Consider the following 14206-nt stretch of genomic DNA (forward strand, 5'->3'; position numbering starts at 1 on the left):
CATATTTACCAGAGGCAAAGATCACGCTTGGCAAACAAAATCATTAAAGTGAAAATCCACCTTGAAAGAAAATTTACATATGTTATTCCACAACCCTAGTTTTTCAACCTATGCCTGAGAACATTAACTTTTTTCAAAACTGAGACTTCAGAGCGCCGAGGTCTCAATCTGTCAGATTACAAATCTTTTAAATGACAAAACCTGACCTGCTCCATTAATAATGGATCAGAGATTGATCTCACAAAACCATGTACACTGCTCACCCACACAAGCACACACACACAACATATATATATATATATATATATATATATATATATATATATATATATATATATATATATATATATATATATATATATATATGCGCGTCTGCTTTGTTCTTCCAAGAATCAGCCAAAAGTCTTACATTGCTTTGTCGTCCAGTGTTTTGTTTTAACAGTGATATAATGCATAGAGCTGTTTCTTTTGGCCTTTCAGCATGCTGTTTTAAATTAACCGACACACCAAAGTGACTGACATTAAGGCCAGAGATGTTTCTTTTTCATCAGGACATGACAGTGAGATATAAACAATCTGAAATCTGCAGTGACCTTTAGAGTTGTTTACTAAGGGCAGTTGTTTTATGTCTGTGTTCACCCAGTCCAGCAGACAAACAGGCATGGATTTCTAGCTGGCTGGACACACGCACGCACGCACACACACACACACACACACACACACACACACACACACACACACACACACACACACACACACACACACACACACACACACACACACACACAAACACCCACGCGTACATACAGTACACACAGACAGAGACACACTCAACTAACTTTCTGCCTGGGGCTGGTTTTAGTAAAACCCAGGGATTGGCCTTTAATCTGTCAGTTCTGCAGGGCATTAGCCTACATTTTTGGGGTACACACAGACACAGAAATAGTCAGGGAGAGACAGACTGACATACACAGAGGGGAAATATACACATAGACTGAGAGGGGAGGTAAAGAGAGTGAAGCAGAGTTGAGCCCAGGGCTGTATGAGAACCACACCAAGGCCGGGGCTGGCCAGTATATGCCCTTGCTTTTAACATGTCTTCATCTGCATAGTTTGACTGTACTCTACTAGTTTATATGGTGTTTTGTCTAGTAAGGTGCAAGGGGATGGTCTGTTTATTTATTTATTTTTGTTACATTTGATTTAATTCATTGTTGTCGTTTATTTCATAATACAGCATATAGTCAGGTTCACTATATATTTTTGGGGGAATTTTTTGGGGATTTGCTAAACTATACATTTTTGGAAAGGTTATTGTATAAGGAGTCAGAAAATCAATGTTTGCATTTGCCCAGATGTCTGTGTGGCGGCCATATTGAATTTTTAAAAAATGGCCACCGTAAAACTTTAATTTGTAATATCTCGGCTTCTGAATAAGCTGGAATGTTGATTTTAACTGCTAAACCCACATTTTCAGGGTCAGAGAATCCAATGGTGTCAGTTACAAAGCTACAAGACTTTACCACATTAACCCATAGATACATAAGTGGGTCAAAAATGACCCGGTGTGGTTGTTTTCTTGTAATATCATTGTAATGAAAAGTTGCTCGCATTTAATATTCCATGTTCCTCAAAAAACATGTTTTTTTATCATCCCGTTGAAATACATCCACAATATGGGCAGGGTTCAGAATTAGCACCATCTACCAGCCAAATGCTGGTAAAGTATGCAAGTGGCTGGTAGATTTGCTTCACTCACCAGCAAAAAAAAGCAATGGTAATCTATAGAGTGGCTTGTCAAATGAGAACATTCACTAGCCATTCGGCTGGTGGACCAAAAACTACTACATCACAAGCAGTTGGTTAGATACCTTGGAGTTCCTTTTATTGAAGAGTTTAAAATTAGCTAATTTAAAACGTGGATGTTCTGGAACTATCAACATGCACATTTAGACCACAGTATGATTAAGCAACCTTTTTAATAAGACAGTTTCTATACATCATCATAATCATCATCGCTTTCATGGCTTGGGAATCGTCATCGTTCTGGCACTGGCTGGCACTTACAGTCCTTAGCTCTGCAGGACCACCTCCCAGAAGAGCAGTCAGATTTGCACTTGCATTGAACCAACTCAAGGATGGCCTTTGGGGCTTGGAGGACCTGTGTGGTCACTGGTTTGAGCATGCCATCCGAGTGTTTGAAGTATCAGTTTTGCAGAGGATCCATCTGTGGATCCTGCAGAGCAATGGCTGCCTGTGCCCATACTCTTGTTTGGACATGGACTCTCAAGATGTGCTGCTTCAGAGCTCCAAGTGTTGGAGGGAGCTTGTCACTTTCTGCCCTATGTTTGCAGAAGAGATGCCATCGCAGTTGAGGGATTGCCTTGATGTTGATCCCCTTGGTTGAGAAAGCTGCACATATAAAGGATTCCAGGGCTGACAGCATTCCTTCTGTCACATCTGCTTCATCCAAAAGCATCTGCAGAGCTTTTACAATATCTTCATCTGCTTTGAGGTAGACCTGCAGCCAGGTTGCCTTGCCTATGCGGGAGAACCTTCCTGTGTTGTCAGCCCCAGTGAATGCATGGAAGGCTGGCAAAGCCTTTGCTCTTTCTTTACCTAGAGCTCGCCACAGTGGTTCAATCTGCACAACACCAGAGGCCATAGAAATGGACGTGTTCTTCAACATGAGATCATAGTTTGCTGTGACTAGCACTAAAACATCGGTATCTGGTGAGAAAAACACCAACTGTGCATCATGTGGGTTTCGCTGTGAAGCCAGCACAGCCTGGTGGATCAGCAGTGTGTCTGTGTGTGCGTGGTTGTTTTCTTCAAAGACAAGGTCTTTGTTGCTCCTAGTGAGCCCAGAAGCAGATGTGATGATCAGCTTGGAGGATCCCTTGTTGTACTCCAGAGTTTTGGCAGCAAGATATTCAGTCAGATCACTCTTAGTCTTGTCATGGGAGAGGAACCTACTCATTGGGATGTGTTTGACGTTGGTGTCATCTCTGATTTGATACTGTATAGAAGCTTTTCCTTGTCTTCAGAGAATCTGCCCTATATGTGTCAAACACGAGGATGATTTCATCATAATCTTGTGTTAGTTGCATCAGTCTGTCATTGAAGCAACCACTCAGCTCCTTGACTGTCAATACAGTCGCTGTTTTTTTGCTCAGCTTCTGCACACGCACCATACCGTCCACCAGTGCTATCTTCCGACTTGGCTGATCAGTAGATGTGAGGTCTGTGAGTCCTGTATCCATTGCATCTTGGTGAGTAGAACTTCCAACTTGAGGCGGCTGATGGTCTTCATGGGGCATGTCTCCCGACCATGTCACAGAACATATTTTTTTCATTTATTTGCGTATAGTGTACATGTGTATTTATGCTCTTATCTATTTATTATCTCATGTTTTTATGTGTTTTTGTGTGAATGTGTATGTGTTGGCTACCTGTTGTGAACCAAATTGCCCCTTGGGGACATTAAAGACATTTCAACTTCAACTTCTTTTGTCAGCTTCTCAAGTAGATGGATTAACTTGGACTTGTCATGGCATGGCAGAATCGTTCCATCAGGCGCAAACAGTACCCTTGGTGTCAGAGTGAATTCATAGTTTCCTATGGCCTCTTTCTGGTTGATGTCTCGGTTTGACCTGGCAAGTACCAGTAATGTTAGCGACCTGTTAGCAGCAGTCATAAATGTATATGTTGTTGAAATATAACATTCTGAGGTAAAAATTAAGATAATAGGCTACTTACTATACATGTACCAGATGCTCTGTAAAATAATGTTCTTGATGGGATGACACAGCGGATATAATATGTTGTGTGTTCCACAACAACTATCCCAGTATATCAGAAGTCTGAGGAGCAAAAGTCATATATGACCAGTGTTGGGGAAGTTACTTTTAAAAAGTAGTGTTTGCTCGTTACTCGTTACTTCTTAAAAAAGTAATCCGTTACTTTACTTAGTTACCCTCTATGGAAAGTAACTTTTTACGTTACTCGTTACTTTTACGTTACTTTTAAAAACAGGCGTCTCTGGCAGAGACTGAAGTTAATTATAGAAAAACTATCTTTGACCATAAAGCCAATCTCTGGTTTATCAGTGAAGTGTCTGAACTACACTGCAGGCTGGATTCTCTCCTCACAGAGTGACGGCTGATTCATTATGAACGAGTCCAGCGCGGGTTGAATGCACATCAGCAGGTCATCGGCATTACACGGTGTTAGTGTATACTATGTAATGTCTGTATCGACTTGTACTGGTCTCGCAGCCACGATGGTCCGTGCATTGTCGTAGACGCATGCAGCCTCTTTTCTGGAAATCCTTGCGTGTCCGTGCAACCGACATGAGTCCACAGCGGTTCGCTGCGTGTATGTATGAGGCCTTCTCCACCGCATCCATCTGTGAGGTTGTCAGCTTTGTGCCTGGCTCAGAGCGCCGTCTAGCAAAAAGCCACAAAGCTTAAAACGCTCTCAAAAGTTAGGTTTGGCTGCTTCTCGCTTGCCATGATTACTCTGCTACCAGCCTCTGTCACGTCCCGTGTGGAGCTTGTGAGCACGCAGCTGAGAAGGTAGTGTCGCTGTCAAATCTGTCCCTGGGAAAAATAACGTTGCGCGGAATTGAAAAAGGAACTACGTTTCGTTACCAAATTTTTTGTAGTAGCGTGTTACACAAATTTTTACCCGAAAAAGTAGTTACGTTACTGTAACGCGTTACACCCAACACTGTATATGACACACACTATACAGTAATATTAGTTAGCTTAGTTAGCTGTAGTCATATATGTATAAATATGTTGTTGAAATGTATAACATATTTTCTGAGGTAAAATGAAGATAATACTTACTATACATATGTAGCGCGTTACACTAACGCGTTACTTTGTATCTTTGTAAAGTACAAAGATATTGCAAGAAAACAACCACACGGGGTCATTTACCATGCATCGAAGGGTTAATATGGTAAAGTGTAACTAGCACCATTGGATTCCTTGACCCTTACAGTGTAGATTTAGCAGTAAAAATCAACATTCCAGTTTATTCAGAAATCGAGATATTACAATTTTAAATTTTACGGCGGCCATTTTTTAAACTTCAATATGGCTGCCCCGCCATATAGACATCTGAGCAAATGCAAACATTGATTTTTTGACTTCTTATACAATAACCTTTCCAAAAATGTATAGTTTAGCAAATCCCCCAAAAATTCCCACAAAGGTTAAAATCTGAATATAATGAACCTGACTAATACCAGCACTTTTGCAACACAAGGTTATCACAGTGACGAACTGCACTCCTCTACATGTAGAACAGGCTTACTGACTTTACTTCTGTGTAGATTAAATAGCATGCGCCAATGTAAAATGCAGCAGGTTATTAGCAGTTTTGTTCTGTTCTAATGTTTTCTACCGTATTCTACTCTACATTGTTATGTTTTTCTTCTGTTTTTCTTCTGTTCTTGTGATGGTAAGGTGAAACCCCTTAAGGTGGCATGTCATTCAGTATGAAGTGAGTAGTCAAAACAAGCATTCTTTTCAGTTGTCGTCACCAATACAGCCCTGTCTGATCTGTGATTTATTCATTGTAAAGACCTTAAGGCTTGACTCTGTGCTCTTTACAAATGATCATAAGCTATTGCTGCTGAGTACTATATGCAACCATGTTGTTCCGTGTCTCAATCTACATCTGTCTGATATTTCATGAATTGCTGCCAGTGTTGTGGTGAACTTTTAACCGTTAAATAATTTTTCAGCAGCTATAAACAGTGTTTGAAGATGTTAAATCCATTAGCTGCTCAAGATGCAGATATGTGCCCGACCTTTAGCTGGATAATTCACCTTACTACAGTCCTGAAAATTCTGTGGCTCTGTTAGATCCCCCCCATCAAGGGTAGCTCCAGCTTTGATCTAACTAACATTAAGATGAACCTGTTAACAGGACTATTAGCAATTATCAGGTCAGTATTGTAGCCTTTCAGATCAACACACTTATCCTTTTAAAATCATGTACCTGCTGTCAGACTATACTTTGGTACTTAAGTCTCTGCTTAACCTAAAGGTAGTTACACACCAACCAGACGGCCGACCGTCGGCAGAAAAGGCAGTCGGACTGATCAGTTGGGTCCCCGAGGTCCAAAAAGTGCCTCAGAACACACCGAAGAGACGCCGACTTGAGCATACGCTCTGCGCGTGCACGAAAACGTAATACGTCTCCATAGCAGCAGGCGGAGCTGCTCTGTGTTGTTTCCATTAACAGTCTGATTGTTTCCCAGAAAATGAAAACCGGCAGCTGATTGGACGAACACGTCACGTGGTTCTTTTTTTCTCCGGAAATTCACAGCCAGACTGTCATGGCGGCTTGTTCAGAATACGATCTCATATTGTACTAAAATAGTTCACCGAAACGTGTTTCTGAAAACATTTTAAGCCAGAAATAGGCCATGCAGTTGCTAAATCTGTCTTCATTTCAGATCGACAAAGGTTAGTTTAAAAGATTTGCGTCAGATTTTGAGAGGCTCATCCGCTCGCCATTTCCGGATGAGTCCCGACTGCCCTATCTCTGACTGAACACGTCGGGTCGGCCAAAATGAAGGCCGACGGCTCCTCGGACGGACGACGGCAGGGAACACACCGAACAGACTCGTGTCACTGACCTCGCCAGACGGTCTGACGGCCGATAATCGGCTCTGTGTGTCAGCGCCCTAAGAGATTAAACCACAACAACAGTCAGACCCAATTTTGTGCAAGGAGTGCTGAAAATGAAGTAACAGTCTTACCTTTTTTAAGCTTGTTTATCAGAAAAGCTGAGAGGCAAAGCAGGCATTAGAAGAGATGAATGTAATTTGATGAAAAGCTAATGTTTAAACCCTTGTTCCTAACAGACTTGACTTTTATCAGCTTCTATCGGCTTTAGAAGACCAGGTTATGTCCTCATTTCCATAGCAGGTGAAAAGTATTTTGTACAGCTCTAGTAATGGAATGTAAGTTCAGAGTTTGTTATACTGTTATCTGGTTACTGTTGGGACAGAATATTAATATGCATATACTGAGAAATGTGCTCTGTCTCAACAAGCAATGAATATATTATTTTTAGGTTAAATCTAGGCCCTCCACTGTTTGGGATTGTGACTTGAAGAACACAGTGACAGGACGAGAAAAAAACCCAAGATAGTGTGTACACGTTTTTGTGTGACTGCGTCTTCAGCTGGAAACAACACATGCATACAAAAATTTAAAACCATAGAGATCCTATTAGTTAAAGGGGTGATAGAACGCAAAACCGAGTTTACCTTGTCATAGTTGAATAACGACGGTGGGTAAATAGGACATACATAGAATCTCAAAATCCCATTGACACCCCTTTACTATGACAATCACACATTTTGAAACTGCCGCTGAAAACGGGCGAATCTCAACAAAGCTAGAAGTTGACGTCAACAGCTCAGGACCTGTACCTTTGTCACGCCCATGGATGTATTAAGAGAATGGTCACGCCCCAAAATTTACATATACCACTGACCTCAGATCAGCTACTATTCTAATCTTGGTCGCGCAGATCTCAGAAATTTTATACATTGTTCGTGTGCTATTTCATTACTAAATTCACTTCTGAGACTTTTTTATGCAAGAAATCAACTATGTAGAGCTCAAATATGGGCCGTTTTACGAAAATGTATGGCTAATTGCAAATTTGGTGCGACTGTTTCGCACTTGAGAAGCTCCACAATCTGACGTACAGCCGGTCACTGCCTCCCGGGTTTGCTGTGTTCCCGCCCGGCCTGTTCACCTTGAGAGCACAGAGGAGGTGTGTTTGTGTGTGTGTGTGTGTGTGTGTGCGTGCTTCGCTCAACCAATCAGCGCGCATCTCATCTAAATATTCATGAGCATACCATATAAGGCGGAAAACCAGTAATTTCAATCAGGCCTATTTTACAGGGAGGCATTAGGGCCCAGTAGAACAGCACCTGGGCCATTTTCAGCCCAACCATTGTTACATAGCCTATTCGGAGACCTTAAGGAGTGTGAAATACCCTGTGTAACCATTCTATCACCCCTTTAAGCCTAACTGCCTGACTCCTCACTATTTTTTAACACTAGAAAGGCCAACGGTAAAATTGACCCACCTGGCATTTTAAAATAGCTGTAACTCTGTTATTATAAAACCCCTTCATCTCTCAGTTCATGACTTTTCCTAAAATGGGTTTATTAATCATCTAGTGAGTTATGGGGGGTGTGGTATAAAAGAAAATGAAAATATTATCATTTACACCTAAAAACTGCCAGTGGGTAATTTTTACCCCGCTATAAAAACTGCTGTATATTGCTGCACTCACTCAGCATTCACAACACGGCCAGTCGCCTAGCAACGCATATTGTTTACACGTCTTTTGAGAAGGTGGCTGCCATATCACCAGCTAGAGCAAGCTAGATTTGGACATGAGTGATGGAGAATTGGATCGGGCCGGGGAGAGATCAATGACCCGTCATTTTCATCAGATGAGGAATCTTCATCGTAGGGTGAGGAGCACCCTTCTCGCGCGTATCATCGCAGCGCAGCAGCCCTTAGACGCTGATGTGACAGGTGCCTACAGTCAAGCTATGCACATCCTTTTAGTTAGACCTAATTGATCTAGTAGTTTCTAACGTTAGCTTATTGCAGTAGCTTAACTAATGATCAATATTTATATTCTTTAGTGTCGGCTCAACCATTGGGACGGAAGTGTCTACAACTGAGAGCACGTACTGGGAGAGCGTAGTCACAGCCTATGTGTGTCTCTGTGTGTGTGTGTTTGATCTGCAATGAAGCCCCAAAGGCCATAAACTGACTTTTAAATAGTTACTTTGTCAAGTCGTACTTATTATTTAAAAAAATAGATAAAAATGAATAACTTAACTGCTTCAAGAAATGCCATATTTGAGAGTGCTGACGCTGTTTTGTCAGCGGGTAAATATTATGGAATGCTGGCCTTTCTAGTGACGCGCGCGCACACACACACACACACACACACACACACACACACACACACACACACACACACACACACAGCACACACAGCACACACAGCCTTTAGATGCATTCAGAGGGTGCCAGTTATGGAGATTATTAGAGGACCAGCAGACATCTGGACCAGTCTAGGATCCGTTGTGATTATTTCACAGGTTCTGTGTCCAAGCCAAAGTCTCAGCATCTCTGGGCTTCTTCGGTTCATATATTTATGCTCATAGATTTAATCCATTCTGTGTCACATTTGTATGTGCATTTTGATGTTTACATACAGAGTATGTATGTGTGTGTGTGTGTGTGTGTGTGTGTGTGTGTTCGTGTGTGTTGTTTCTGAATTTCTCTCACAAACAACCTGTCACATCTGCTCTACAAAATGGGTTTGAATTTAGGTCTCAGCACAGTATGGGGCTCTGGTATCCAAGTCAGAGTGTGTGTCCATGTGTGTGTGCACACCCATTGGTATGTTGATAAAATGCAGACCTACTCACAGTATGGGACTAACGGCCTCAGCCAACAGCCTCTCCCACCATCCAACCAGATCTTGTTAAACATGACTTTCCTCTGGCTTATGCCATGATTCTGTTTCTGCACATTTTCTGTGTAAGTATAGGCTTATGTGTGTGTACCACCATTGTACCTTTCCCCCCACAAATACGATAGGTGACTCTTACCCTAGCTGATTTTTAGATAACTAAAATGGATTGAAATTTTATTTTGGAAATTTTGATGCTTACAAAATTAGTTTGAAGTGTTTGGGCTTTTTTGTACTACATTTCATTTATTTAGGGCTTACTATTTGCATTAAATGGTGAATGTGGCAGACATGTATGATTCTAACAAAATGCATGGGTCCTCAGGATTTAGCGTAGCCTTTCTTTGTCTGAATATAGCCCATTTTACATTTAAAACAGATAAATGCGCTGTGAGTAAGCATTGTAAGCTTTCTTCCCAGATTGAGGAAAGCTTAAGTCTGCAGGAAAACAAACTGATATTTTTCAGCGTCCTTATTTTGTTGTGTTACTCTAGGGATGCGTGTGCATGAGTGGTCCCTTAAATACAGTGAGGAAAATAAGTATTTGAACACCCTGCTATTTTGCAAGTTCTCCCACTTAGAAATCATGGAGGGGTCTGAAATTGTCATCGTAGGTGCATGTCCACTGTGAGAGAAAAAAATATCCAGAAATCACAATATATGATTTTTTAACTATTTGTATGATACAGCTGCAAATAAGTATTTGAACACCTGTCTATCAGCTAGAATTCTGACCCTCAAAGACCTGTTAGTCTGCCTTTAAAATGTCCACCTCCACTCCATTTATTATCCTAAATTAGATGCACCTTTTTCAGGTGTCTTTAGCTGCATAAAGACACCTGTCCACCCCATACAATCAGTAAGAATCCAACTACTAACATGGCCAAGACCAAAGAGCTGTCCAAAGACACTAGAGACAAAATTGTACACCTCCACAAGGCTGGAAAGGGCTACGGGGAAATTGCCAAGCAGCTTGGTGAAAAAAGGTCCACTGTTGGAGCAATCATTAGAAAATGGAAGAAGCTAAACATGACTGTCAATCTCCCTCGGACTGGGGCTCCATGCAAGATCTCACCTCGTGGGGTCTCAATGATCCTAAGAAAGGTGAGAAATCAGCCCAGAACTACACGGGAGGAGCTGGTCAATGACCTGAAAAGAGCTGGGACCACCGTTTCCAAGGTTACTGTTGGCAATACACTAAGACGTCATGGTTTGAAATCATGCATGGCACGGAAGGTTCCCCTGCTTAAACCAGCACATGTCAAGGCCCGTCTTAAGTTCGCCAATGACCATTTGGATGATCCAGAGGAGTCATGGGAGAAAGTCATGTGGTCAGATGAGACCAAAATAGAACTTTTTGGTCATAATTCCACTAACCGTGTTTGGAGGAAGAAGAATGATGAGTACCATCCCAAGAACACCATCCCTACTGTGAAGCATGGGGGTGTAGCATCATGCTTTGGGGGTGTTTTTCTGCACATGGGACAGGGCGACTGCACTGTATTAAGGAGAGGATGACCGGGGCCATGTATTGCGAGATTTTGGGGAACAACCTCCTTCCCTCAGTTAGAGCATTGAAGATGGGTCGAGGCTGGGTCTTCCAACATGACAATGACCCGAAGCACACAGCCAGGATAACCAAGGAGTGGCTCTGTAAGAAGCATATCAAGGTTCTGGCGTGGCCTAGCCAGTCTCCAGACCTAAACCCAATAGAGAATCTTTGGAGGGAGCTCAAACTCCGTGTTTCTCAGCGACAGCCCAGAAACCTGAGAAGATCTGTGTGGAGGAGTGGGCCAAAATCCCTCCTGCAGTGTGTGCAAACCTGGTGAAAAACTACAGGAAACGTTTGACCTCTGTAATTGCAAACAAAGGCTACTGTACCAAATATTAACATTGATTTTCTCAGGTGTTCAAATACTTATTTGCAGCTGTATCATACAAATAAATAGTTAAAAAATCAAACATTGTGATTTCTGGATTTTTTTTTTTTAGATTATGTCTCTCACAGTGGACATGCACCTACGATGACAATTTCAGACCCCTCCATGATTTCTAAGTGGGAGAACTTGCAAAATAGCAGGGTGTTCAAATACTTATTTTCCTCACTGTAAATGGCCGAATAATCACAGCCTGTCACATAGTTGCTGTCCTTAAAAATCTTCCTTAACAGCAATCACAAACAACTTCCACCTTTCATCTGTTTAGGTGGCTGGGCTCTTAGGCACCCCACTAGACTGCAGCCTTTTCACTGATCCCAGATTGTGGATTTAAGCCATAAGAGGCTAAGTTAATATAGGATTGAAGATAAAGGGGGACCTTTCTCCCTGGTGTGTTGCAAGTAAGGGTTTTCATAGTTGAATCCCAAGTTAAATTCTGCATTCTGTAAAGGGATTGAGTTTATTTTGATTTGGTTGAGGCTCTTTAAAACATTTCTTATTCGTATCAAAGGACTCAGTGATCATGTTGCCATTTCAACTATAGAAATGCGACTGAGATAAGGGTAAAAGTAGGAAATAATATAGTGGCAGGAAAAGTAGTAAAGTCAGGTCATCACCTTATGAATTGTACTGAAGTGGCATGTCTACTTTTGTCATTTTAAGAGAGGGAGAAATTTCTTAATCTTATGCCATGGTGTCTCATATTGCAGTTTTAGACTAGGACTTTAAACGTGTGCAACGATAAGTCTGGAAATGAAACCAACCATCTATAATTGACTTTTGGAGAGAAACAGTGAAAGGGTTGAAAGGGTGTGTAGTGGGTGCAGTGTAGAGGGGGAACATATCCCAGATTTTTCTTGCTGACAGAGGTTTGTACATGATTAATAATACAGGGGTTAGGCTGATGCAGCTCAAAACATCTCATAACATAATTTCTCTCTCAAATTAATTAATGTTATTGGTTGTTATTTATCTGTTGTATATTTGATTGTCTTTTATTTTGTCTTTAATATCTACCTGCTCAGGTACTACATTTAAAAACAGTATGTTACAGTCATGTAATGTAATATTTAAGAGCTGTATTATTGTTAAATTACCCCTTTCTGACTTGTATTAAAATATATACATTTGAGACTGACAGGAAAAAACTGAGAAAGAAGCTATCATAGCACAGTGTGTACATCAGCCCACTATGTTATGAGAGGATTACCAGTGTTTCATGTAAACTGTTTTCACTCCTTCTGGCAAATCAGTCTCCATGTTGTATGAGCTTTAAACGAATGAAGGGATGCTAAATCTCTCAGTGGGGGACTTGATGGACTTGTCACGCCATTCTCACACTTCTCAGGAAACACTGATGTCTTATTAAAAGATTAGGATGCCACAGACACTCGGATTGAACAGCTGGAAAAGTATGGATTAGCTTTACATTTCAAAAGACAGTAACCATAGGATACTTGAATAATGATTCCAGACTTTGTCATTTAAGTATATTTTTTTGTTGCATAAAGCTCATCTCTTATAAGTGCGTATGTATGTGTAAAAGAGAAGACACCTCTCAATGACAGTAAAGTGACTTCAGCGAACCCAACCTGCATAGCGCTAGGTTTGGTTAGGTGCTGGTTTGTTACCACAGAGCTGTAGCCACAGGAATACAGCTACCCATTCTCCCAGTAAAGGGATGAAATCAGTAACACCTAAAATTCAGCTAAACAAGATGTATATTATAAGATGGGAACGATTATATAGAGGCTTTTTTAACCACCACATGAAAAACAAAACTACTCTGTTATTGATACAACAGTGTCATCACAGTATGTCAACCTTCAGGCTGTTATTTCGAACAGATATCAATAGTACCACCACAGCTTACTCTCCGTCAATAAGGCTGAGTCGCAAAGATTCGCGTTTCACCAGCAAGATGATTTAAGTCACAGCAATGCATTATACCCATTGGCAACTAGATCACACCGCTGATTTCCTCTTAGGCATCAGTGACTGACTTGGTCTGTGAGTGTGTGGTGCAATATGTGACAATAACCAGGACGGGGAATTGAAGACGGAGGTAAAAGGAAAAGATAAAGAGTGAAGCAGCAGGGCAGGAGTGCAAGATTGAGAGACAATGTCAGCTGTAATAAGGAAAGGGTGAAATATGTTGAGACGGGAGGAAGCTGACAGTACGGTGTTGGTTTTATTTGGCCTATATGAACGTTAGTGGGTGGTGGTGGTTGTAATGCTCATTACGATGTTTGATAAATCTACAATGACTCTTTGGAAAGGCCATGTTAAAGAGGTCAGAGGTCATGCCCTCGTCGGCTAGTGATGAATCACCTGGCTGTGTAGTCCCGAGATTCATTGATCAGGTAGACTTAGTGTATAGTCCATATGTCATCATCCCTGTCATATAGATAGTGTTCATATTGGGCCTTGTTTTTGTTTGGTTAGGTTGTGTATAAATGATTTATTGTATTTACTATATATCCTGTTGGTGGTTTAGAATTTTGATCACAGTAATGCAATGTTACCATATTGTTTTTTACAGAATACTTTACATGCCATACATGCTAGCATTGCCTCATAAAGTAGTGTTTTAGTTCTCTTCTTACTCTTGTGTTCTTTGGGGGTATTTGAATGCTTTGTAGCCACATTATAACCAGGAGTTTCAGGTTTATTGTGCTCAGATAATATGAGCTGAACAAAAGTGGGTGTTCCGGATCAATAACACGGA

The 14206-nt window shown here is 41.2% G+C and overlaps 1 protein-coding gene and 1 long non-coding RNA gene across 3 annotated transcripts in view; both read left to right on the forward strand.

Moving 5' to 3' along the window:
• cdkal1 (CDK5 regulatory subunit associated protein 1-like 1) overlaps positions 1 to 14206 on the forward strand; it is a 292036-nt gene that overhangs the window by 57580 nt on the left and 220250 nt on the right. The gene's annotated exons all lie outside the window — the stretch shown is intronic.
• On the forward strand, positions 8217 to 8839 carry LOC116049220. The gene is made up of 2 exons (XR_004104837.2): positions 8217 to 8586; positions 8700 to 8839. It is a non-coding gene; the product is annotated as an uncharacterized LOC116049220 (long non-coding RNA).

Source organism: Sander lucioperca, chromosome 10 (genome assembly GCF_008315115.2).
Source record: "Sander lucioperca isolate FBNREF2018 chromosome 10, SLUC_FBN_1.2, whole genome shotgun sequence".
In the NCBI taxonomy this organism is placed as follows: Eukaryota; Metazoa; Chordata; class Actinopteri; order Perciformes; family Percidae; genus Sander; species Sander lucioperca.